Genomic DNA, 25,492 nt, shown 5'->3' with positions numbered 1-25,492 from the left:
AGGCTTTATCTTTGCTTTTTGCTCTTCTTCGAGAAGCAGAAAGAGGAGTGGAAAAAAGCTGTCAAATGCTTCTAGGTGATAGTACTGAGGCTCAGAAATTAAACTGGAGGAGGGCAAAAAAACCTTTACCATAGGTGCGGGGGATGGAAGTCTGAATGTGAAAGGGGAGCTCAGAAGGCAGACTTTCTGATTCGTTTTGCTTGCTAGTTCTGCTGTTCTGATCGTGTTTGGTTTTATTTTAATCATGCTGGTTTTATTTCACTACTATTTTACACCAGTACAAAAGGAAAATATACTATCAAATCCAGTGGGTTTGTGTTTGCACTTGTATAAATAACTCTTTAGCAGCTATTTATCAGTTATTTCTACTGTACAGCATCAGGGGATAAAAAAGAGTCGAAGTGTAGATGTGCTCACGTAAAGATTGTATTCCTAAGGGAGCACTCAAAAAAATAACCAGCCTAAAAGACACATGCTATGTCCCAGTCTGGTATTCCATATTTGAAGTTCATACACATAAGGACAGTAGTAAAGGAAGGCAACCTTAACAGAAAGCATCAGTTTAGCATACATTTTGAAACTTGCAGTACTGACAGCTTCTACAGCATTGCTGAGTCAGCTGCATAAGGGTGAAAGGTTTGTGATCTTACTGTCAGCAAAAGCATATGAAGACTTGCTAGAGAAGGTAATGAAAATATTCGTGAAGCTTTTGACCCTCAGTACTTTTTTTTTATGATGACCCTTAAATTATAAATGGATATGGAAAACAAATGAATCATCATTTTCCGGTGGCAAGTATAATGTGATGTTCTGTTCCTTAACTGGATTTTTCCTGGGTGCCTGTGTGTGAATGTCTTCCAGGCTGCACTGCATGGTTAATTAGTTATTTAAGACAAAGCTCTTTCAGGGCGAGGGTAGACTGGTTTTGTGTGTTTCACTGCATGGATTACTTTGTTGGCTTCAAACTAAGGATTTGGGAAGGGCGGGTTTTGAGTTCTTTCCTACAGCCTGATAAAGTACAGGAGGCCACAGGCAGCTTTCTCAATTGCTGTAACAACTCACTTGCACTTTCCTGATCTTCCCTTGCCACTTACCTTTGCAAAAGATACTGGATGTAATCGAAATATGGTCTCTGATCCTTGCCAAAATCAATGGCTCTTTTGCTATCAATTTCTATCCATTTTGAAAACCATAACTGGGCCCTGGCATAGCTTAAAACTCAATAACTGTTAGTGATGTCTTCATTTTGATTTTGGAACATTACGTTTCTGTCGTGGGGGTCTGCTGCCCTGTCGAACAATGATGCCATTTACTGTGGGACACATGTCAGAAATGCAGCTGAATAAATTTAACAACTTCCACACTCTATGAAAGGAGATTTAAAGCCCAACTTCCTTATGTGTAATAGGACTCCATGATTACCAGCACTGACTTCTAAAGCGTTACAGAGAGCACAACCTGTGGTAGCAGTTCACGTGCACGTCATCTGTTCTGGTGGGTCAGCAGCGAAGGAATGGCAAGAGAGCGTGGGCAGGTCCTAGTGACTTCAGCAAGCTTAGCAAAGGATGTCTCATTACCTCCTTAGACTCATACAGTGTCTACTCCTGTTGTTTTTACACTCATCTGCAGGATGCTAAAAGAATTTCTAAGCAAATTTGTTCCTAGCATCATGGAAGTTGGATATCCAACTTTTGTCAGTCAATGGCATTTGCAAATTTGGTGGCTCTCCTGTTCTGAAATCACATCAAATAAAGGAGAGACACTGTCAGAATAAATGATTATAGCTGTGACTTATTTGAAAAATAAAATAGAGATGGAATGGAAGATGACAAAGATGGAAGCCATCTGGACAGAAACAGTCTTTTTCAAAGGAAAATTAAGAAGTGCTAGACTTTCAAATAGTGAAGGTAGCAATAATTTGGGATAGAATCAAATAGGAAATATCAAGACTACCTTGGAAATACTGCTGAGGCTGGTTGAACTTTATGGATGAGTTATTTGCTGGGATTATTTTCATCAACCCGTAGCAGTGTCCTTGCTAGGACGATGAGAGGCAGCAGGCTACTGAAACAGGCAGAGGAGCAGGCACAGCACAGATAGCCCAAAGGCTGCTAGGGCACAGCCGAGATGTAAAAAAAAAGCAACCCACCAAAACCCCCCTGAGACATCAGCAACTTCATCAGGTCTTTGGCTGCTGGATGTGTCTGGAGGGCTGGTGGCAGAACGCACTTCCGAAAGCCAGAATGCCAAGCTAAATGCAAACATCATTTCCTTAAACGTGCTCTTCTTTTACCCACACAGAGGAACACAACTCTAATCAACTAAATTAAATTGCAGCCTGGGGAAGCAAAAAGGGAGAAAGAAGCTGATAAAATTTCTGTTTTTTAACATCTGAGGGGAAGTCTGGTGTCCTGGGACGGTGGAGCAGCACTGTGGTGGGCATGTTTATGTTTTGTTTCAGCAACCAGAGCATGGCTGTGTTCTCAGAAGTCACATATAATGCTCCGGGGGAAAAATGCAACATATCATTTACATGCCAGCTGTACTTTGTTGTTTGTCACTCTTTTCAGCACGGAACCGTTGCCCTTTTTTATTTTCTATCACTTTTGTAAGCTGACAGAGAATGGGATTGTATGGAGAGAGAGTCAAATGAGAAGATTATAAGGTACAATTCCCATTTTTGTTATAAGAGAGCATCTTCTTAGTCTCAACAAGAAACCCCCATCTGCAGTTTTCCAGGAGACTGTTTCTCTACAAAGATGTTTTCAAGATTGATTGGTATCAGGTGTGCAGCGCCACGTGATTCAGGCGTTACCATGGTGACCGCTCTTTTTCGATAGGATGTCAGAGACTATAATTGTGCTTACAAAATCCTGTGCACAGTACGATAACCTGCACGGAAATAAGCTGTAGCCTCACTTGGGCCTAGGTCTATCTGCGCAAATACGCCGATTTGCGACTGCAAGCCACCGAAGATTGCTTACAGATGTTTGGGGGGGATGTCTCTCCCCTCTCCCTTTTTGTGTGACAAACAGGCAGGATCGGCTCTACAGTATAGGAGGAAAGACTAAATCCTTTTGATCACCATCCCTCCCCAGCCCCTTTTGAGTCTGTGGCTCCTTCTGCATCTCTGGCCCACAGATATGCCTGGTCGGTGCTCTGCTGATGTCCGTATGGCTCTGCCTGTGTTCACCTTGTGCTAGGGCATGTGAAAAAAGGCGTTTTACTGCCATACTGGCATCTGCGTGGTTGTACTGTGGACAGTGGCAAGCCCGAAATGCCTTCTCTGCCTTCCACAAATCTCTGACCAGTGATTAAAATTAAATTATTACCCTTCAAAATGCTTCTTGCTCACCCTTTGTACTTCATGGGTCCTAACACTGAAACCACACATTCGCCTTTTTACAGTGCAGCTGGCAGTAATGTTATGCTTGTTCATTAACCTCTGCAGGCTTAGAGGCACAGGTTAATTGGCCCCGCTGTCCATACACTGCTTATGCCTGTACAAAGGTAGTTTGACCTTTTGGCTACCACAGCCTGTAGATTCCTGGGTTTCTGCTTCAAGCCAAGTAAGTTGTAGTTGACATGAAAAGTCACAAGCTTGCAGAGTTTTATTAGCTTGAATCCTGCATCAGTAAGATGGAATGAAAAGAGAAAAGTCAGTAAGGAGTGAGGAAAGTATACCATGGGTTCAAGGTCAAGAGGCAAGGGCTGAAGGAGCAGTAGAGTTAGAAGGTAATGTGCCCTCCTGCCCCAATTCCTCTGTCCCAGCTACTGCTTCTCAGCAGCAGCAAGGAGCTCCAGGCTCAGTCTCCTATGGTTGCCTGTAGGCAGGATGGTATGAGCAGCAAAGGGAATCCTGTTTTCCATGGCTTGCTGCATCTTTGCTCTGTTGTCTCCTCAGAGGGCCTGGGCTCAAGGCCACGGCAGCACAACAGACCTACAAGAATGTGTGTCTGTCTATCAGACTGTTACAGGAGATCAGATGTCAGGGAAAGGTCTACTTTCCCTGAAAAGAAAATTTCCCTGTTGAAAGAAACCTTTCTGATGAAGTCTTGCACATTCCTGGAGTTTTAATAGGGCTTGATCCTTTAAGTTGCTAAATAACTTTAGCTCTCTCCAGTATCTGTAGAAGTCAACATTACTCAGCGCTCTTCAGAGAAAGAACAGAAAGCTGAATATTTGGACCTGTTGTGTCCTGGTGGTCTCTCTTAAGCCTGCAACTGCTATTTTGAAAGACGAAATTAGAAAATAAAATAAAATAAGTGATTATGGCCCCAGTTGTACAGAGTGCTTAAGTATGTGTTTTTAACCATGCAACTACAAAAATTAAACCCTTGACTGAGTGCTCCTATGTACTGGAGTTAGGCAGTACAATGGTGTATAGGGCTACAACTTGGAGTTAAAGCGTCATTTGATTGTGTATTGCACTTCAGTTTATTGATTTGACATTATCCCCTCTTGTATTTGAGTTGTCTGTTGCTAGGTAATAAGTGGGCTCTAATACAATAAATAAATGGAACAGAGTCAAATAGTTAAAAGTGAGTGTAGTTAGCAGTCCTTTAAGTCAACTCTGTCATGTCCCCACTGTGTTAAGTATGCACCCTTCAGCTGTGCTGGGAGTCTTTTAGAAGCCAGAGTTACTCCAGGGGTCAAATTCTTAAACTGAATTTTCCCATTGACTTTTAATGATATTCATGAATTAATTTGAGATGTAAGGAGCATTTCCAAATATGAAAAAATTAAAACAGATTCTAATACAAGCATCAAGCAGTTTGAAAAATTAAATATCAAAAGCAGATAAAGAGCAAAAGAAGTCAGACTTTGTATAGCATAGAGCTCAAACATCGATATGGAGGCTGATCGAAATCTGAGGGGATGGTAAACAAGAGCATCTGTCCTTTCAAAGACCATGTTTGTTAATAAAGAAATAAAAGCATGTTAATTGGCTGCTTTGCATCTAACTGCATAAATAAGATTGGAAAATGCCAGCCAAAGCTACTACAGACAGGACAGTCAAACACTGAATTGTTTGGCATAAAAGTGAGAGCTTCCACAGCTGGTTCCTTACTTGAGAAAGCTGTGACACAGGAAGTGACTTAGCTTACTAATGATTGCCTTATTCTTCACGTTTTTACTTCTGTTTCCCTGATTTCTTGCTTCTCTGTGGGGAAGGGCTTTCCCTTCTGATTTTGCTGTGTTCCTCTAAGCAACAGAAACACACAACAGAAAACCATCTGGAAACCAGACTCAGTGCCAGCCCCATTCAGAATAAAAAAAGCTGATTTTTGATGCCTGATTTGGCATGCCACATGCTCTGTTCTACATGTCTCACAGCCAAACTGGAAATCTGTCACTGTGCCCAGTTTCCAAAAGATGAAGGCTCTTAGAATACAAAGTCCTGCTGGATCAGTTGATAGTTTGCACACCTGTCGGGGTGAGCCACTCAATCTGAAAACTCTTGGTAACTGTGACCGTCTTGTCCTGCTTTGTGTATTGCCTGCAACAGATGGAAAAAATAATAAGCCCTGTACAACCAAACAGTAGTCACTGGCGAGAGACTTAATGACTTCCTGCATCAGAGAAGTGTAAAAGGTGTTCCACACCCAGTTATCACCTTGACTGATTCTGTACCGGAGTTCAAACCTATGCCAATCTGTCCCTGTGCCCTTGTAAATCTGCTTGGTGAGGAAGACGGTTCTGACCAATGCTGGAAGTGTAAATTATTGATTTCCACCTGGCTGCCTCAGCCATTTACTCCCACCTGAACAGAAAAACTTCGTCTCGTTAACTTGGTTTCACTGCAAAAGAGGTGATTGCTCCTTTTTTTTTTTTTCAAGAGACTGACGTTTTAGGATATCCCTAAATTTATTTGTGTTTGGTATTCTGAAGGAAGCATCAGTGGACTGTGGCCTCTGGGCAGCCACCAGAGTCTGCTTCCCTCCAGACCTTTCTTCATGTCTCATTCACCCCATCTGTTTGTAAAGTATTCGGCAAAGTCAAGTAGGATTCCTTCCTTTGATTTAATTAGGTTTTTGAGTTGTCCCAGAACCAGTGACCCTAATTCATTTTCACATGCAGAACTCTTTTTTAGAAGACTAAACAAGATAGTTGAACTAGTACGTATTTTTCCTAATTAGGTTACTTCTTCCCTTCCCCTCCTCCGCTGACTTTGAGAAAAACTCAGAATGCTCATGCTTTTCTCCAGCAAGAGGGTTAGGGTTAGGGTTAGAGTTAGAATGGGAAGATACAAAGACACCATCTAAAAAGTACCCGTGAACAGCCTGAAATAATGACTTCATAATAAATGTGAAATACAGTTAGGAAAATTGCAGAATTTTTCTTCTTTCCTAAACTTAAAGGAACTCAAAGGTCAGATTTCTAACGTGGGTTAGTGACATGTAAAGCTTCTAAAACTGTGATGAAGTATATAACAAAGACACTTTCTTTTTGGACCACTGTTGAATGTTTGGTATTGCATCTTGTCCCCAAAAATGTTAGTTTTGGAGCTGACATTTGCTAGATTGGCTGACAATAAGGAGAGCAAAGAATCTCTCCCAGAAAACACAGGGCCTCGAGTTGACAGTGAGGTAGGATCATTAGTTTGTCTATCAAAAGTCACTTCATTTCATCCAGTTATTGACAACTACTAGTCTTCACTGTTTTCTTAGCGGTTGCTAAGAGTTCACCAACTTCAAATCTAGTGACTCACTTGGGATGTGCCTGAGAACTCCGCAAAAAAAGAACGCAAACAAGACTTTGCAGAGCTTGGGTAAATAGGCTTTCTGTGTGGTGAGAGGAACAAAACAAGGGGCCTTTTCTGATGTATGATGAAGTATGTGTTGGCACCAGTTCAGATTTCACTATGTAATGATCCAGCTCTGGAAGTCAGTGTGGCTTGTCAGTGTTCGGCGATTGAGGTGGTAGTAGGAGACACACAGGTGATACAGAAATGATAAGCACAGAAACTGATGCTCAGAGTTTCCCAAATAATTGCATAATTATCTTCTATTTATTTTGGACATGTTAGTGGTCGGTTTTTCTCAAGTACTGTGTGTCTAACAGTTTACACTGACCTCTACTTTTTTCAGGACTCTAACTCCAGTATTCCTGACAAACTAATGTATGCAATGCATTTAAACTTCACCAAAGGCTGGCAAGAGGCATAACTTTTTCCCTGAGTTTAGTTGCATTAAAACTGTCACTATTTGACTTTGGTACGTGCAAATAATACATACAAGTGAAAACTGACTCTTCAGCTTTCTTTTAATCCTGTTCCTTTCTTTGTAGGTGTGATGACTCCTCACTGGCAGGGACAAATTCTAATAACGATTCCCCTAGGGGGATCAGAAAAGTCAAACTATTAGTTGCAGCGAGTCACCATAGCGTGTAGCAACAGAGGCAATTAAAACCATCCTATCATCAGATTAGCAGGTCTGTGTTGTGACTGATCTCATTTACTTTCCGTTGCAAGAAGCATGTAAATGTCCTAAGATGTTTTGCAACTGTTGTCTCCAAGAGAACAGCGTCTTGTTGGGGTCCTCTTTAGTGCTTTTTTATCAGTATTTTGCTAATGTAATACTGGCAATGCAAGGAAAATATTCTTTCAGAGAAATACTCAGCAGTTCCTTGCAGCATGGTCAATGTTTTTAGTCTCAAGTCTTACTTAAATAAACACGCAGTGTTTTGGTTTAATTTTGTTGTGGTTTTACTCATGTTTGGTTTAACCCCTTTCTAACAGCTCAGTGCTGTGGACACTTTTTATCCAGCCAGTTGGGAGCTAATTAGAGAAGAGGACAGGTAAGAATTCATGGTTTGTGGGGACAAAATGAGCACGGTCATTACGGTACTCAGCTGGAAATGTGGAAGTTGTGACTCCAAGGCCGCTTTCTTCTTGTATGAGAAATAGTCACTGCATAAATTAGAGAAGAAGTCTTTAGGTTTCAAGTACAATATTTTTCCTCTGTTCAAGTGGTGGCCTGACGAATGCCAGTCCTGACCACCAACTTCTGTTACACACTTTTTTTCCCCCTCAAAGAAAGCATTGTATTAGAGGTTAAAGTGTAAAGACTAGGGCAAAACTTACATTGACATTAAAAGAGCAGAATTTCAGTTACAATACTTCTGCACAGTGGAAAGTCCTATTGCTCAACTTAATTTCTTCCCTAGGGATGAAAGCATTCACCTAGGAGACAGAAGCTCAAGGCAGTTTTTCTTCAAATCACTAGGTATTCTCCTCTGGGCATGTTTTCAAAACGAGGAATGAACCCTTCCTGGTGATTTGAAGGAGTCATTGCAGAGGCGATGATTTCTTCACCAGCTGAAGTGAGCGGTGAGTAGATGCGGGTGCTTCCTCGCAACCCAGAGCAAGGAAAAGTCTGTGATGGGTAGGATCCCTAGGCATGCCCTTCTCCCAGGTATTACCTGTTGGTTAGTTGCAGGTAGCTCTCCTTTCATGTGTGAGAATTGTAGGTTGAAGCAGTTTTCTGAAACATCCAACTTAGTAGAGGAAAATCCGGCATCTAGTTCTGTGGTTTGGCTTTTTTCTACTTTGCAGGTCTGGTACCTCAAGCAAAGGTGTCGTGGCACCTGTCTTATACGTGCACATGCTCTTGGCTGAAGAACGAAGAAAAATCCGTCCCAGGTGCTATGAAAAATTGTGGTGTGTGGAACAAGAAAAGAGGCAAGATGAGGTCCAGGGACAGTAGTGGGCCTTCATCACCTCAGTCCACAAAAAGCTTGACTTTGCATATGGCTGCTTGCAGTAGGCTTGATTCCACCTTTATTTGCTTTAGAGAGATGTTTTTTTTTTCATCAGCTGTGGTGTGAGCATGAGCAGTTCCATATCCAGTGTAGTCATCTCACCTTAATGGCTATGGCAACAGCATTTAGAGAAAAAAGAATTTGGATGACGTATGTCCTTAGGCTTCAGTGTAGGAGATGTGGAGGTATCCATTCCTAATAATGCAAAATAAATGCAAATTACAAATAACCTGAAATGCTTTTATATGCATAGGTAAGTATTTTATTTATAAACCTAAGAGCATTCTGGACATCAAGCCAATAATATATCTCGTGGTCTAATTTTCATTTCTTTAAAAACTTCGTACAAGGTAACTTGGTTGGTCTATAAAAGGAATGGTTCAGACTTAACTGAGCTTCTCAAGTGCACTGAACACAAATTGAGAACACTTTCTTCATCTGTTACAAAATTAATAAATAGAAATTATTGTAGAAAAAGTCAGCAAGTAAAGGTCTCAGCGATATTATTTGGAAAATAAATTTCTTGAAATGAGAAGTGCAAAAGTTATTTCTTAATAAATGATGACATGCCAGAATAGACTTTCCACAACCCAAACATTATGTTGTTTAGGAGATTCTGAATGCTCTCAGCACTGCAAGACCAACAAAGTTTATCTGAGTTTACAGCAAATAATCTGTCCTTACATATGTAATGGGCATACTTTCATTAAAGCATCCTGCTGCATATTAGGAAGCTGCTAGATCATTAGTTTATCTGGCACCAAGTCACTTGCCAAATTTCTAAGTGTGAAAGTGTGGTTGCTGAGTCACAGCTTTGGAAGCTGCAGTAACAGTTCAGAAAAATCTATCCTTTAGCTGGTAGAAACCCTGGAGAGCTGCAAAGATGTATAATATATATGCTTTTGAACTTTAAAATAGAAAAGAGAGAACCCATCAACAAACCTTTTGTATGTACATGTTGTTTTCTTCCTCTCCTCAGCACTTAGGTAACTATAAAGCAGCTAAAATCAGCACGTAAAATGTCAGGTTTGAAAGGGCATGTGTGCAAAGAAAGCATTTCAGGCTAAGGATGTGGTTCAGAGCACTGACTGTACCAACGGTTTGTCCAGTAATATATCAGCTGAAGTAAACGCATGGTTTTTGGTCTTCAGGTGAGCAACAGATTTGGAACAAGAGAGCATTTTAACTTCAGATAACATTTACAATTTTGTGCTTCCCTGCTGATACCAGGCATGATTTATTGAAGGGCAGGGGAATAGAAGGAAAGAAAATAGGTTGTAAAAGGGGGCTAATGGGGCTCTAGCCATTGCATTACCCCAGCTGGGTTGTGTGTGTGCATCAGCATGGTGGCAACCACATACTTCCCTTCTGCTACTGCAGCACTGGTCGATGTGACCCTGATAACATTTTCTGTCTCCCTTTATTCACGCTAGTCTCTTCGGATCCTGGTTCTTAATTAGAAACCCAGTCTTGCTTTGCCTTGCCAACTAGACTTGTAAAATAAACGAAGTGTATTTCGTAACCAATGGCCAAGGACAGTTATGTCGTTGAAGTTTCTTCTGGATAGTGTTAATTAAGCAAAGCCAATAAAATAGGCATAATCGACAAGCACAAGAAGAAAACTGATTTTACAGAGTGCTAAAAGCTTCAGGGAAGATTGCGTTTTTTCCTGTAAATTTATGCTCCCTTTATTGTATCGGTGACTGTTGCAGAAACGTTGAGGTGGAGGTTGAGAAGTGGTACAATTTATTTTGCAGTATTTTGAAATCCAGTAATCTCTCCATAACAAACCCCTCTCTAGTTCAAAATGCTGATCTTTGTATTATCCTAATAACTTTCTGGAGCAGCATTTTTTTATAACTAGTACCTGTGGAACAGGCGGGGGTTCTCTGAGCCCTTCACAAAGTTTGTACTGGGTTTCATGAAGTATTATCACTTAATATGAAAGTGCAGAGGGAAGAATGTTCATCTGATAGAGAGAATATGGGGAAGTAAAGGTTATATTTAGCAAGTGCTGAGTTGTTGAATAGATCTGTGTAGGCTTTAGTGTGGTTTCATACTGTACCCAAATACATAAGTGATTTGAAGGCTAACTTAATATAACCATTTAAACAAATGGTTTCTTTTTTTCTCTTCTTTTTATGTCTAGGTTAAACATTTGAAGTAGAGATGACACCGTACAAAAAAGGAATATGTATCTAGGCAGATTAATTTCTATTTCTGCTACCTGACTTTATGATCCCACTGACATCCACTGAAATGTCCCATTTTCACTTCAGTAACTAAGTAATTGGCTGATGTGAACGGTTTCTGGGAAGACCCAATTCTCAAGTGCCCCAGCATACATCCAGAGGAACATAACTCCTGTGGGATTGCTCTAGATTTACAGCAGTTGAGTTCTACTCAGCTGGGTCCTCTGTGTTGGAAGAAACCAATCCAGTGGTAAATAAAAGCCCACTTTCCCCCCAGTCCCCCACCTGTGGGTGACTGACCCTTGAGAAATGTCAGGTGGAGACTATCTTGACTTTGTACAAAACGTTGAGTCATCTCCTCAACTGAGAAATTAATTTTTCTTCAGTGTTCCTTTCCTTTTTTTCCCCTGCTGACGTACTTGGCACACAATAAGCTTTTTTTATTTGTATAGATTCAAATTGTTTCAGCCTTTCTGATTTTTAAAAGCAGGGAGGCTTTTCCAGTGTTGATTTGCTTCCCTGGTAGTTGTGTGACGGCAGGTTATTTTTGAGGAGACAGTGGAAGCCAGAGCTTCTGGCTCCTTCCTGGGTGTTCCTCCCTGTGATTGCCCACAGCTCGAGCGGTGGCTTTCTTCTGTCGCTCACGCCCAGCCCCTCTTCAAGAAAGACCATGCTGTGGGGCTGAAGGCATACCTGAACCACGAGCTTTAAGGTACTTGGCATTTTGGGGGGCAGAATCGGGCAGATTGCCAGGAAACCATACTAGATAGCCCTCTTCTCTGCAGGCCGGTTGGTTCTCCGTGCAAATCAGCTGACAGCTAATACAAAATGAAGCAGTATGGTTATTTCCAGGTAGCTTTCTTGTCCGCTGTGAAACTCTCCGTGTGTAGATGCTGAAATATTAACTCCGTTGTAGACATTTGCTGAAAATGCAGTGGGAAAGTATTATTTCTCTTACAACAGCGTGAAAGTAGTTTTTATGCCATAGGTAACGTGTTCCCACTTCGGATAGCAGAATGCCATTGAACAGACACAGCTTGCTTTCTTACACAGTGTCCAGGCAGCAGTTGCCGCCTTTGGGGTGAATGTAGCGGCACCGCTGGTGCAGAGAGATGCGCCCTCCTTTATGGGAGGATGGAGAATTCATTTTATGACACGGTTGTTAAGGACTTATTTTTGTACCAGAAATGCCCTGAATGGAAAGGCTGAACTCCAGAAGTCTACCTGCAAGGCATGTGCTCCTGTACGTGAATTTGTAGTCTGTTTATTTATTTTAAATGTATTCAAGTTTCATTTCCCTCTTGGCAACAGTTCAGCCTTCCCTTGGCGTTTTGCTGTAGTCAGCTGAAAGCCAGACATTGAGATCATGTTCTAGTTGTTTCTGGGTGTCTCTGGTATTCATCAACCCCTTTTTGCTGTCCTGTAAGTAGGTTTTTTTTCTTTTCTCTCATTTGCTGTATTCTACCATTTGTGTTCTCTACCTCTTTTCAGCTGTTTTTAAACTATTTTAACAAGGTTGCATAAGCATCTAGCATTCCTAATGAACTTTGGTTAAAGAGCTGTGCTTGTCTCCGTACTGCTCTGAACAAACTAAGCAAATAGAAAAGTTCCCTCTTATTTAAATGTTCGTAGCCTTGCTGGTGTTCTCCTGCTCGCGGGACTTCATGCACCTCAGAAGTTGTCTTTGTCTGTCTAGGCTCTCTGCTGAAACACTAGAGTAAGAATCTTGTTTGCTATAATAAATGGGGTTAGATTAAAGAAAAAAGACTCTAGATTATATGTTCAAATGCTGTTCTTTGGCTATGACTGTCGGTGCTTTAGGGAGTTCCCTGCTGAGAAGTACAGCAACGGGTACAGCTTCTCTGTGGGTGCATCTCTTCCTTCTTTAGAGGGGAAGAGAGATTCATCAGGCAAAACTGGGGAGAGCCACCGTTCATGTGCCCCTTCAAATGCAGATTGTCATGTCTGTCCTGTAGAGACATCCTATCACAGCCAGGTTCTGGAGCTCTCTGTGCCCAGGAAGAGTGTGAGATGGAGCACTGGCCATGAGCAGCTGTGAACTGAGCACAAATAGCTGCTTGTGCTTGCACCTGGCCTATCGGGTCTTCACCCAGTCCTCACAAATTTGAGGGACTCTTTACAGTTTAGGGAGGAGTTTTAAATCTTCTGAGGCAGGAACAAATCTTGCCTTTTTTTTTTTTTCCCCCTATCAGAATAAATGAGCAGGGCTTTTGTGGAGGGATATCTGCAGAGATGTATTTGCTGTCAGCTCTCTCCTAAACATCTGTTTCATTGAACAAACCTGTAGTGGTTTGGTTGATGTTATAAGGAACAGAATGTGACCCATAGTTTCAAAATGAGTGTAGCATACAGGTGTGTTTGGTGAAAGGTCATTTCTTTTCATCTGCAATCAAGAAAATTCAGAATTATTTCTGCTTTTTTTTTTTTTACAAAAACGCAAGATATAAATGAAACAAACCTTTCAGCTGCTGATTTTGAAGTGAGCCATAAAAATGTAGCAGAGAGGACCAGAGAAAAATGTTTCCCATGGCGCCTGTAGTCTTTTGTAACTCCTCAAGACCAGGAGGTCATATGCAGAAAAAGAGTCCCCTGAAATCACAACATCTGCCGTTCTCCACCCAGATTCATGCAAAACTCTAGGGAGGAGATGTAGGCTCTGCTCACCTCCAGTGCCGAGTGGAGTTTAGAAAAAGGGAATCCACCATCTCTAAGGATATATGTTCAACAAGAAAGCATGGCAAGCACCCTTCTTATTTTTGATCTTTTGAAGATACAGGTCTTAAGGCAGAAGTAAATGCCAGTACCTAAAACAAGGAGTAAATGTTTTGAGTACTACAACATCAGCATAACCCCCAAAGATCTTCACTTGTCAGCCAATCTCATTTCCAGGTTTTTGTTTTTAAAAGCTCAACTCCATACTTCCACAAACAAAACTCCCATGGAGTTTCCATTAAGCAATGCAGTGAGGTCTGTGTGTTTCTGGGAAAGATGAATCTTTGTAGTATGTGTCCTCCAAAACGGTCTTGGTGTTGGTTTCAGTCTGTCTAGAAACAAGTACCATTTTGCAAAAAGATTCGCTCAGTGATAACACCTGTCTCTTTTGCTCCTTCTCTCTGTCTGGGCTTAATAAGACAAAACAGGGGAAAAAATCTCCTTCTGAGGAATTTGCATGGGGAGAAAAAAAAAAATAAGAGAGATTAATTTACACTGCCGGGTGTCAGGCTGTAATATGATTATGCTGGCAAAGCTAAAAAAGGAAATGTTCAGAGCTCATAGATGTTTTAGAAGAGGTCATTAGCTTAGCAGATGGCAAAAATCTGTTTCTGAGCATTCAGCAGTTCCTGAACTCACACAATGTGTTACACAGGTATGTATACACACTGGCCAAATGATGCAAAATTGTAAGAGGAGCTTGCAAGGGTGGTATTTTTCATTTAACATAAAATCTGCAGGCTACAAAATGTCAGCGCTGAACAGTAATCTTTAACCAACTGGAAATAGGCTCTTTCAGGCGCCTCATTCCTCGGCACCAGCGTGCCTTCAGCGAGCGAGGGAAATGGCAGATGTGATTAATTCCCCCTCTCCGGGCTGCGTTGCTCATTCTTGTGTCTTTCGGCGGGGAGCCTTACGCCTGGTGCTGCCCAGGGCAGAGCCTCTGTGGGGACAGGGCAGGCTCTGGCTGTGGTCCTGTGGGGCAGGGTAGGAGAAGCTCGACGGGGGTGGGCACCGGGACTTTCTTCGTGGAGTGGGAGTGTCCTGGAGGGTGCATGTTGGTGGAGGGTGAATTTGCTGCTGTAGAAGGGCAGAGAAAGAGGAGGGAAGGTGTTTGCTGCGGTGGGAGGGTAGAAGAGGGGAGGCAGGGCTGGTGCTGCACCCTTCAGGGTGAGGGAGGGAGGAGTTGAGGCGGAGGGTGCCCGGTCTCCTACACGGCCCGTGTGGCTGCCAGGGTTTGACCATCTTGGTCTCGGTGCCAGGTGAGAGTGCAAAGGAACCACCCTGCTGTGATAAAGCCGAGCCAGGTCTGGGCTTTCCTGGCCTCCTAACATTTTAGGAAATGTCCTGTACCACCAGGGCTGTACACAGGCTCTTTCCAGGGCAAGCAAACCCCGGTGAGGTCGTGTTTGTGTGTTTGCGGGGATGAAACCAGCAAGTGAGAACTTCAGGGCACTCAGCTAATCCGTAGGAATTCAAGCTGACTGTCCTCCCACCCTGTGCCAGCCCCTAACCACAGCCACGCAACTCTTCAGCAGCAGTTGGCGGGCTCTCTCTTGCCTGGACCTAGTAAAAAAGGTTTTTAAAATTGATGTGATTCAGGAACGGCATGGTTCCAACACAGACGCCTGTGCAGTGGAAGTGCAGATTCCTTTACGATGGAAGACAGTTTTCGCTAGGAAAATCCTATCCAACTCTGCTCCAAAGGAAAGCAAAATAAAAACATTTGCTCAGACAGATCTTGCTTGTTGCTTTTGCTACTCCTTGTGGGAGAATGGCTCTGGTCTGACATGTCAAAATTAAACCCACCTCTCACTCAGAATATAGCAGACTAAATGTTAAATTAAAAATAATAAAGACGAAGAAAAAGAAAGCTGATATTCTTAAACTTTTAAAACCAAAAGATTCAGTACATGAACCTCCCAACTAATGTTGTTTGTATGACAAATAGGAACAAGACTCGATGGCTTTCTTATATTTTGGTTTCCATCCCTCCACTTTTCCTTTAGCGTCAATGGCCCATGTAGATTAAGAAAGTTAAATAAAACTTCTATGCCTGGTGGCATTCCAGCTAAAATAGCTTAAGGGTCCAGCTGTACTTCGTTCAAGTTGTTTATAAAAAGCACACTTTAACTTTCTACTCTGTCGTCTTTCAAATGGTCCTGTATCTACTGGTTGTTTTCACAGCCGCCTCATTTGGGATAGGAACACACTTTTTTTTGTCCTTATTTGAAGCACTTTATCCAGGTGTTTCAATAGCAGGGCATGTTTGCTGAAGGATCATTTACCAAAATGGAAAAGACTCTTTTAAAGCCATCTGCCTTAATTAGATATCATTTTAATCGAATTAATTTAAAATACATTAATTCAACTGTGTAGAAATTATCTGACTGCCAGCCCAGTACATGCCTTGGAAATGACTGTTTGGTGTTTGTTCTTGAACAACAGATAGGGTATAATATTTGGAGGTAGGGATTTGCTTTTAGGGCTTACTTTTTTGAGAGACAATAATTTTCCTCAATTGCCAAGTAAGCTCAGGGAGACCATAAAATAATTTTCTTAGTATATTTTACTATAATTTTGATCGAAATATGTCTATTTTACCAAACTAGTCTATAACCGTGAAGCTCTAAGATAGGTAGGCTGTTTTAATGTCCTAGGCTAAGGGCATTGGAGGCTAATATAGATGATTCATACTTTCATAAAATAGAAGTATATTGAAAGGCTAAAGAAATTAAACCAAATGAATCCCAGGTGTAATTCCACTGACTTGTTTAGGCTTATAACCAGTATGAATTTCACCTATTAGGCTTATTCTCATAGGAAAAAGAGATAGTCTGAAATAACATGAAAGTCAGGGAGGTTTATAAATCACTGTGATCCATCATATCCTTTCAGCAGAGACACCGAGGAAACAAATGGAGTCATCTAAAAATAGGAAGGCAGGAGCAAGTGTAGTACTGCAGATAAACCTTTCACCTGAAGCGTAAAATTAATCCAAAATAAGTTGCAAGGAAAAAGTTCTTAGTGTGTACTGTGGCTAATAATATAGCCTATTTGTTTCCATCATTAGTCCTCAAGAGATTGTGGGTTTGGGGTTATTTTTTTTCATTTATTTGAAATTCTGTTTCATCGGTGCTATTCAGTGGAGCAGGGTATAGCTGGCTCATTCCCAGAAAATTTAAAGACAGGATACTCTCAAATATTTGTGCCCCCATATTCCCTAATCTGTGGAAAATTTGTTAAGTTTTTCCCCCAGTCTCAAAATTTTCTAGCAGAGGAGTAAATCTGAGACTTGCCTTGTTCTGATCGTTTGTGCCTGTGCGTGCATGTAAATACCCTGTGGTCTCTGAGCGTTAAGGTGCAGTCACAGAGTTTCTGGTGCAGACAAATAACCAGGGACTGCATCCATGGGTGTCTGATCCACTGGAGACAACTCTTATCTCCAAATCTGAGTGGGACAAATCCAACCCAGTGATCTGCTACTGAACGTTGAAGAGCACATTCCTAGTACTGTCTCCTGTCTATATTATCACATTTCAATGGAAGGAACAGAAGCCTTGCAATTAGATAAAGTTAAGTACATGCATAACTGCAGGATCAAAATGTAAACCTATAGTATCAGGATATGTTTCAGTGAATTGTAATTGATTGAATTTATTTTTTTGTTTGCATGTTAAAGTCTATTGTAAATATAATTGGGAAGTCTTGTGAATCAAGGTCATTATTTAACTTAAATTATAAAGCTAAAGGAAGACATATTTGTTGAATCTCAGTCTATTTTCTTGGTGAGTCACCGTGGGATGGGGCAGATTTTTCTACCTGTAATTTCATTAAAGTCAGTAAACGGGACTACTGCCAAGATTCAACAGGTATGCTCTAGAGGATATGACCTGAGTGGAATTGTATTAGAGTAGGCATGATGTATGCTGGAGAATGAAATGAAAATGAAAAATTATTCATTTAGTATTGAAGAAATATTGTATCTGAAGCAAAAATATATGTTAAAGCATACATAAAATATAAGTGGAACATACAGAGCAGGGATCTGAGGGTCCAGATTTAAAATGCAATTTTAGAAGACAGTGCACAGAAGTTGTGTAACGTAACTTCTCGAAATGTAGCCCTATGTCCTATTGATTTTTCATCTTTGTGAATGTTAACTGACATATTGAGCACAGCAGTAGGAAACTTCAGGAACTCATTAAAAGGCGCTTCAGTGCACCAGGGTGACTTGCAGCTGGAGGTGAGCTCCATTTTGTTTGTATTAGACTTCACAGCCCAAATGGCCGTTTTCTGCCTGGGCTCACTTAAAGTCATCAGATTACTGTGAAAAGCAGAGTGATCTCTGTTGGTTCATCTTCCCCTGAGGGCAAACTGAAACAAAATGATTTTGTAGAACTTTCCAGTACCTGTAGTGGCCTAAGGAACATGGTCAAGACAAAGTTTTTAGGGAGAGAAAATATCTTTTATTAGTTAGAAAAATGTCATTGGAAAGACTTTTGGGTAGACCATCTCTCCTTTAAGCTGAGATGGCTTTATAGAATTATCCTACAATAGCTCAGTTATATTTGGAAAATCAAAGAACTTTTACTACCCTTGAACTGAGTTAATAATAAAATACTATTTTATTAACTAACTAAACATTTATTGAGTTGTGCAAACATAATTTTCTTTCCAACGTCCTATCCAGTGAAGAACACCAAATTAAGTATTTTGGATTGGATTTCCAGACGCATTCGTGGATGAGCCAGAAGTATAGTTCAGGAAACCCAGATCATTTGTGGAGTAGAAGAAGCAACTGAAGTGAGAGACAAAATAAATAATTATGGGGGGGAATAGTTATGCAGAGCTTCATGGTGAAAGCAAAGATGGCTGAGCCCCTGAGAACCATGTTTGAATGAAGTGTTGGAGTGATGTCTACAAGATACCTTAGCAGCTCTGAGGCTGGTATTTGCTCTTTGTGAATAAGGTGGAAAAGATGGTCTCATCAACAATAAACACTAGTGAAATAGCTGAAGTTGTCAACCAGACTTTCCAGCTGGTGCTTAAGGAAGCTAGTTGAATAATAAAAACTTGGAGTGTTAGATTTACAAACTCACTTATGACAAAGACAAGCAGGCTTTGTAGCAGCTTGCTATCCTAAAGAAAAGAAAACTAGCTTTTGGTAGTACACTAGTACTTCTATTGTCCAATAAAGAGTTGAGGGTTAAGCTCACTTTGATTTAAATGCTATATCCAGACCTCTATGAGTAAGTAGCAATCAATTACTAAGTTTCACTTCAGTTTGTTTGGTTTGGTTTGGTTTGGTTTGGTTTGTGTTGGGGGGGGGGGTGTTGGCTTTTTTTGTTTTTTGTTTTAATTAGAACAGACTGCTATGAGTAATTCTTCATCTGGAAATAGTGGCTTCTCCTTGTGTGTGTTTGGCACTATGAAAGTAGAATGCAGAAATGAAAAATTTAAAGAGGAAAGTTTTACTCCAACTTAAGGAGAAGAATGGTGCTTGGATTTGGTTACACATTAGCTTTTCCAAAGTGTTCATCAGACATGAGCCATATCATTACAAGACAGAGAGTATCCTCTCTTGTCTTCAGGTGAAGAAGCCCTAAGGGGTGTGACTGCAAAACTGGCTAAACACAAGTATTTGCACATCAGTAAGGTGCAACTGAAGCTGACTGGGGAAGAAGTCCACGCATAGGGTGGGATGCTCTTCAGGTCTGATCCAGGCCATAAAAAGTACATCTTGTAGGTTGGAAGGAGGAAGACTCATACAAATGTGATATGATTAATCTGTTTTTAGAAATAATTATGGAATGTTATCTGGCCATGACAAAGATAATAAAATCAAAAGTCAGCTTTCATTTGCATAACTAAAACAATAAAGTGCTTCTGCGGGCTTGTCCTTGCTTTTTAATGGAAATAGTCTCATGCTTTGAAGGGTTGGGGACTTAGAAAGGTGCCTGCTGCTGTTCACACAGGGTTCCTGCTCACTGCCAGACTGTTACGACCTAACAGCTAGATGGAGAGAAGCACTGGGTTGCGTCTTTTTCACCAAACCCACTTCTGCTTCCAGGAGACCCTCTGGAGGTCTGAATATGAAATAAACAGGGACTTTTCTCCCTGGAAGGGAGCTGCTGGCAGGGCAAAAAAGAGGCATGTCTGTGTGGAAGCTCACATTGTAGCTGCTTCTTCTTTTGAGGGGTCTGCACAGCATCAGTCTGTAAAGGTCATCACAAATACTACGTATTCAGTTAACTAGGCGTTGTGGCACATGTCATGTTAACAAAATCTCCCTCAAAAAAAAAAATGCCTTGGTGTAATAAACTGTCCTTGTATTTCTTCTGCAGATTCTTCAGGTTTTCTACATGTGGGCATACTGGGATAATGACACACATAATCTTTTAAGCAAAAAAAAAAAAAGCCTGATTTACTGCTACCTAGCTAGTGTGCTGCTAATCCATAGGCTCTCTGTAGTGCCCATCTGTGTGCACATCCTCCAGCAGAGCTGGTCTCCTGTAATGCTCCCCAAACTTTACCAAGCCTTTTTTCCTCCCTGCCTCCATCCCACTTGCCCTCCAAAGAAGCTCCTTGTTACTGATTTTGTTCCTTTTCCTCAGTAAGGTTCCAGGGGCTCCTTTCTTCCTGTGTTGCCTTAGCTTGCTGTGTCATTTCTTTGCTTTAGATAAGAACCTCTGTTTATCTTCCCTTCTCTCTATGTACAAAACCACCATTACAGGCTCCCCATGCCTCTTACTCCTTGTGCTCCTGACTTTCAGCCCTTCGTGCCCACGTGTTGCTACAGGCAACTCCTCCTCTTTCTCTGAACTCCTCTTCTATAAGCACTCCCACAAGGATCTCCATTCCTGGGAACCTCCTGTCCATACCAGTACTGTTTGATTCACTCTGAACTAGATGAAAATGTTCCTCATTCATGTCAGTAAGATCTCAAGACGACTTGGGCCTTCTCCAGTAAGCGAATTTGGGTACATAGGTGTGTTGGTTATGTGGATAGGATTGTCCCATTGTCATACATCTGTTAAACTGTAAATTCATCTTCTCTCAATTGCATTTTATATTGCACTATGCTAATTGCTTTACTAGAGTGCATTGTGTAAGTGGACTCCAGTATGCCACAAGCTGTTTGCCGCCTCAGCCTTTCCCAGTGGTTTTGTCGGAGTAGTTTTCTTCCACAGAGCTGGCAAGCAGAGAACCAGATTCCTTGCTGCTTCTAATAAAGAATACAGTACGGACATACGCATGTGCTGGCTTACGTAGCTATCGACTTGTCTGTGTTGCAGGAAGTGTTCGTGGGATGCTGGGGCAGCAGGTATCAAAATAGAGGGAAAAAGTCCTTTGATTCTTCCCTAAAGAATTCCCTGTTCAAAGGAACAAGGAGATAGGAGAGGCTGGAGGAAATGTGTGGTGCATGTATGACTAGTAACAAAACTAAGTAGTACAGTAAGGATACTCATCTCCCTGTGTGCCTTTGGCCATGCGAAAAATCATAAATACAAGTTAACTGCAATGTTGTAGTTGCAAGGCCTCTGCAAAATTAGCCTTAAAAATGATGTCTAAATAATTCCTACATTACTCCTCAGGTATGTTCCTGTGGGTGGGAAAACTTCTCTTGGATTTCAGGCCAGATACAAATCTTAAGAAAGGATTTGGAAGGGTGGAGCTCTGTGGCTGAACTCAGAAAGTGTACTGTGTATATGTGGGCATGTGGGACAGGCAATATTTATACATTTTGCAATAGGAAATGAAAACTCTGTGAGGATGAATGGCCAAAATATAAGAGGAAGAATTAGGTTGGTTGATTGGTTTGTTTCCATTGCGCTTCATTTCTTATTCCATAGTAGGGGATGCATTTGATTTCTTTCCAGCATAGCTGATGCATTAGAGTTTCCTCCCTGTTGAATTGTGTTTCCCGTGAAGTCAACTAAAGTTTATGTCTGTCATTGCTTTTGGTCACTCAGAGACATTTGGAAAGTGACTTGCTCGCTTGCTTGGTATTGACTGCCTTCAGCTAATGTCGCTTCATTTATTACTTGCTGCAGATGATAACTTCTGATTCAGTTGTCACTATCATGACCCCTTCCCCTCTCTTCCTTATTTTCTTTCACAATGGGAAAATTGTACCATTACTTAGAACTGCTATTAGCTTTGTAATGTGTTCTTCCCTGCATCAGAGCACCGTGTGTACACAGGGTCAAACACAGCTCACAGTAAAGCTGTTCTGCTCTATATGGGTTTGTGGAGGGTGAACTGCACGGTGGTATCTGTGTGTTCTCCAGAAGCATAAAAACAGCATGACTAATAAGTTACGTGGGCTTTTTTTCTCCTGTCTTTTCCATGAGTATAATACTGGCTTTATGGAAGTGATCAGAAAATTCAACTGAAAGTTTTGAAGTACCAGTCTGAAGAAGAAAAAAGTCCATCCCGTTTTATTTGTATAGAAAGTGGTTTCATGCCACACATACTTTGTAATGCTGGCGTGGCGCACTGGCTTACAACGGCCCTTTCAGCTGCAGTATCTATACAAGGGCACACATACACTTTTTAGGTACTGTATACAGGAGACAGCAAAAGTTAAGACATATGTTGCATTTTGAGCTGAAAATTGGTGAGGTTTGTGATGGTCCCTGATACTTAATAAAATTAATTCCCCATCTGCAACCATTCCTCATGAAAGCATAGACAAGATTTATCTAGAAACTGGACTCACCAAGGGGCAAAATTCGTCAGCTCCTGTCTTTATCCTATAGCTTTGGCCAAGGTTTTCAGATTCTGTACCCCAAACTGATCAGCATCTGAAAAACATGATCAAGACCTTGGACCTTCATTAAATGCTTCTGAGAGCACCAAGGCAGGAAATGGAGGAATGGTATAATCTTAGTATCCCAGGCTGACCAGTTTGGGACTAGGAAAATCACGTATGGAAGCCATTTTTGCACATTATCAGTAAGGATGTTGCCCCTGGTGCAAGAGTGTAGAGTAGGTCACGTGCCCAGAGCAGAAGAAACACACAAGACATTTGTGTTAAATGTCTGTCCAGCTATGTACACTGCAAAGAACCAAAAGTGAAAACCTGTTATACTATATAGCAGATTTTCAAATATCATCCCCAAAATATCATGTGTTATATGGGCTGTAACATCCAGACTGAGGCAGAAGATACAGAAGGACTCAGACATGCTTCTGCACTGTAGATTTACTGAGATGGGATATAATTTAGTTTCCCTGTATGGGAAAACAACTCCTGAATTTTTCAGAGAACATGTACTAGAAAGGCCATCTCCATTGGTATAGGAAATGCAAATCATCTTTCTAACATGAAATAACAAAAGGAACTATTGTTTCAACTTTAGTGATGTATTAAAAAACCTGAAAGCAAACAAATTTACTTTTTTTCCTGAATGATTCACTTCTGACTTTCGTATAGTTAGCTATATTGCTTTGTGTATTAAGAAATGTGTGGTCTCTTGTCCTCAGCCCCAAACAGAATCGAGACTCCTGTGTTTGATATAGATACGGTAAAGACCGCTTGCTTATCTTTCTGTGTGCTTCCCAGCACTAGGCTTGCGAGTGCCCAGGTTACTGTTAAGTCATCATCATCATCTCTGGACTGTCTTCCTCAAAAACCATGAATGTTCCTAGGTTTTTTCCTCTTCTGTGGTCCAGTAATGCTTCAGGATAAAGCATAGGGATTTCACGAGCACGTATAATGAGACTGTTCCTATTCTGAGATCTTTGGGAAGAGGAAGCAAAGCCATCAGAATGCAGCTGCAGCAGAAGAGGATGTGAAAGCATGGTGACTGCATAGCAAGGAGATGTGGTTTTCGTCTCAGTTGTACAGTGGGAAGCGCTTCATTCAACAAGTTTTCTGTTCTCCTTACTTAGAAACTTTTGAACCTACAAGCTTTTGGGGTAAAGGTGCTTGGAGAACACTCATTACTTACAAGTAAATAAAAACCAACTAAACGCAACTACAAGGACTAAAGTTCTTTCTGAATAAAGTAAGATGCTGAAATGCATCTTACAGTAAGAGACCATCAAGACACAAAATCAAGCAATCTGGCTCTAAAAGTCCTACTTGACTATTGTATTTTTCAGGTGTTTGTGAGAGGATTTCATGCTTTCCAGTTTGTTCCTACTCAGGGGCATTCAAAAGGAACAGTGTTTGGGAAGCGTAGCTTTCTCTGATAGTGCAGACAGAGACTACTCGTAAGACCCAAGAGAAAAGTTTTTGAGAGGAGAGAAGTGCCTGAGTGGTAAGGAGTGATGTGTTTGGTCTTTCAGTCTCCTGTGTGGAGTTGCAACAATACCAATGTCAGGAACCTTCTGACATTTCCCGAGGAATAGTTTGTCCTTCCAAGCAGAACAAAACCAGTATTTTGTCTCTGTGTAAGACAGTAAAAAGATCAGAAGAAAAAAGAGCTTTCACAAATACGTATAATGGTGATTTATCTACTTCCTAACAGATAGGGTGAGGAAGAGACAGCACTGACATTTAATGTGGACCATGGCACCTGCTACAGCTGAGCACCATAAAGCGTTTTTTCCCTTGATCCTCAACATGCAGTGTTTCAGGAGACTTATTTGTTCTTTTCCTTTGTCATTTACTTAAATTCTCATCAGCTTCTGTGACTCATTTTCCCCCAAGAGGCTGGCTACGCTGCCAACAAAAGAAGACTCAAAGACTAACAAACTAGCTGTCTCGCTCAGAGAAAATCCCACTGGTAGTTTACCTGCCATTGCTTTGTCTGAGGACACTTACTTAAATGTCTGATAGATACAGTAATTGAGTTCTACTTTTGGTCGTAGCCAGTTTTCACAAGCAGAGCATTTCCTTCCCCCTTGCACACCTGAGTGGTCTGTTGTGCATTCTGGGTGGTCCTGCAAGGATTTCAGAGGCGTATATGAGAAGATTAACCTAGTACTCCCCAAAACCCTTTAGCACTATGTCATGGCCCAGTAATGAGCTGCAAAGTTAGTATGGGGCCATGGAGTACCGATGGCGTACTAGTTGGGATGCCAGTCAAAGCCTTCGGTCTCCAATTTTAGTAGGTGAGCTTCCCCCTGCCTTCCCACTGTTGACCCTCTGCAAACAGCCGGCATCCCTGCTCAACTGTTTTCCAGCCAGTCCCCTTCTGCTTTTGGGTGGCCTGGTTTTTGCTATGGAAAAAAGGGGAGCTGGGGAAGTACGGAACCTTCTGCTCTGGAAATCTGTCACTATTCTTTTGGAGCTGCGCACCATTAATCTGGTGAGCAGTGACACGGGAGAAAAATGACAACAGTAATTTGGAAGCTGAGAGAGGCAACTGCATGCAGGCATTGGCAAGAGGTAAGTATCTTTAACTTGGATAAGGCTACAGCAAAATGAGTTCAATGAAGCTGAAGGAGATGTTGCCAGTGGGAGGAGGAGTGGAATTGGGAAAATAGATGCTGTGCTGTTCTTATTATTTACTCTGTGGGGAAGCATGAAAAATGCTACACATAACAGATGCAAGAAGATGCCCAAAAGACAGTTACTTCCTGATGGATATGTTAAAAAAAATTAAAGGTAGAAACAGATGAAGAGTGGAGAAACTCTACATCCTTACTTGGATGTAGGACTTGGAAAATACTACTATAAGAGAGCATCAGAATTAAATCGAAGAAATTCCTTAGAACATTAAAGAATGAAATGCTGTTTATCCAAAGTACAGCAGCAAGCTATTTTGAATATGGTCTGTCATATGTTTGGAGGTGGACTTAAGTTTTGATTTATGTGGACCTAAATGGACTTAAGTTTTGATTTGTAA

The 25,492-nt window shown here is 41.3% G+C and overlaps 1 protein-coding gene across 7 annotated transcripts in view; it reads left to right on the top strand.

Moving 5' to 3' along the window:
• Positions 1–25,492, top strand: part of PKIB (cAMP-dependent protein kinase inhibitor beta) — a 56,366-nt gene that overhangs the window by 21,053 nt on the left and 9,821 nt on the right. The window contains exon 1 of one of the 7 annotated variants that reach the window (XM_087775872.1): positions 12,302–12,377. The exons of the other annotated variants lie outside the window; for them this stretch is intronic. The gene's annotated coding sequence lies outside the window, so the exon portion shown is untranslated. Of the gene's footprint in view, positions 1–12,301; positions 12,378–25,492 lie in introns of those variants that run through there. 7 annotated transcript variants of the gene reach the window in all.

Source organism: Nipponia nippon, unplaced genomic scaffold (genome assembly GCF_047370975.1).
Source record: "Nipponia nippon isolate SJK-2023a ecotype South Korea unplaced genomic scaffold, ASM4737097v1 scaffold_4, whole genome shotgun sequence".
NCBI classification, from domain to species: domain Eukaryota; kingdom Metazoa; phylum Chordata; class Aves; order Pelecaniformes; family Threskiornithidae; genus Nipponia; species Nipponia nippon.
Note: the sequence above shows the minus strand (reverse complement) of the source record. Positions and strands in the feature narration are given on the sequence as shown.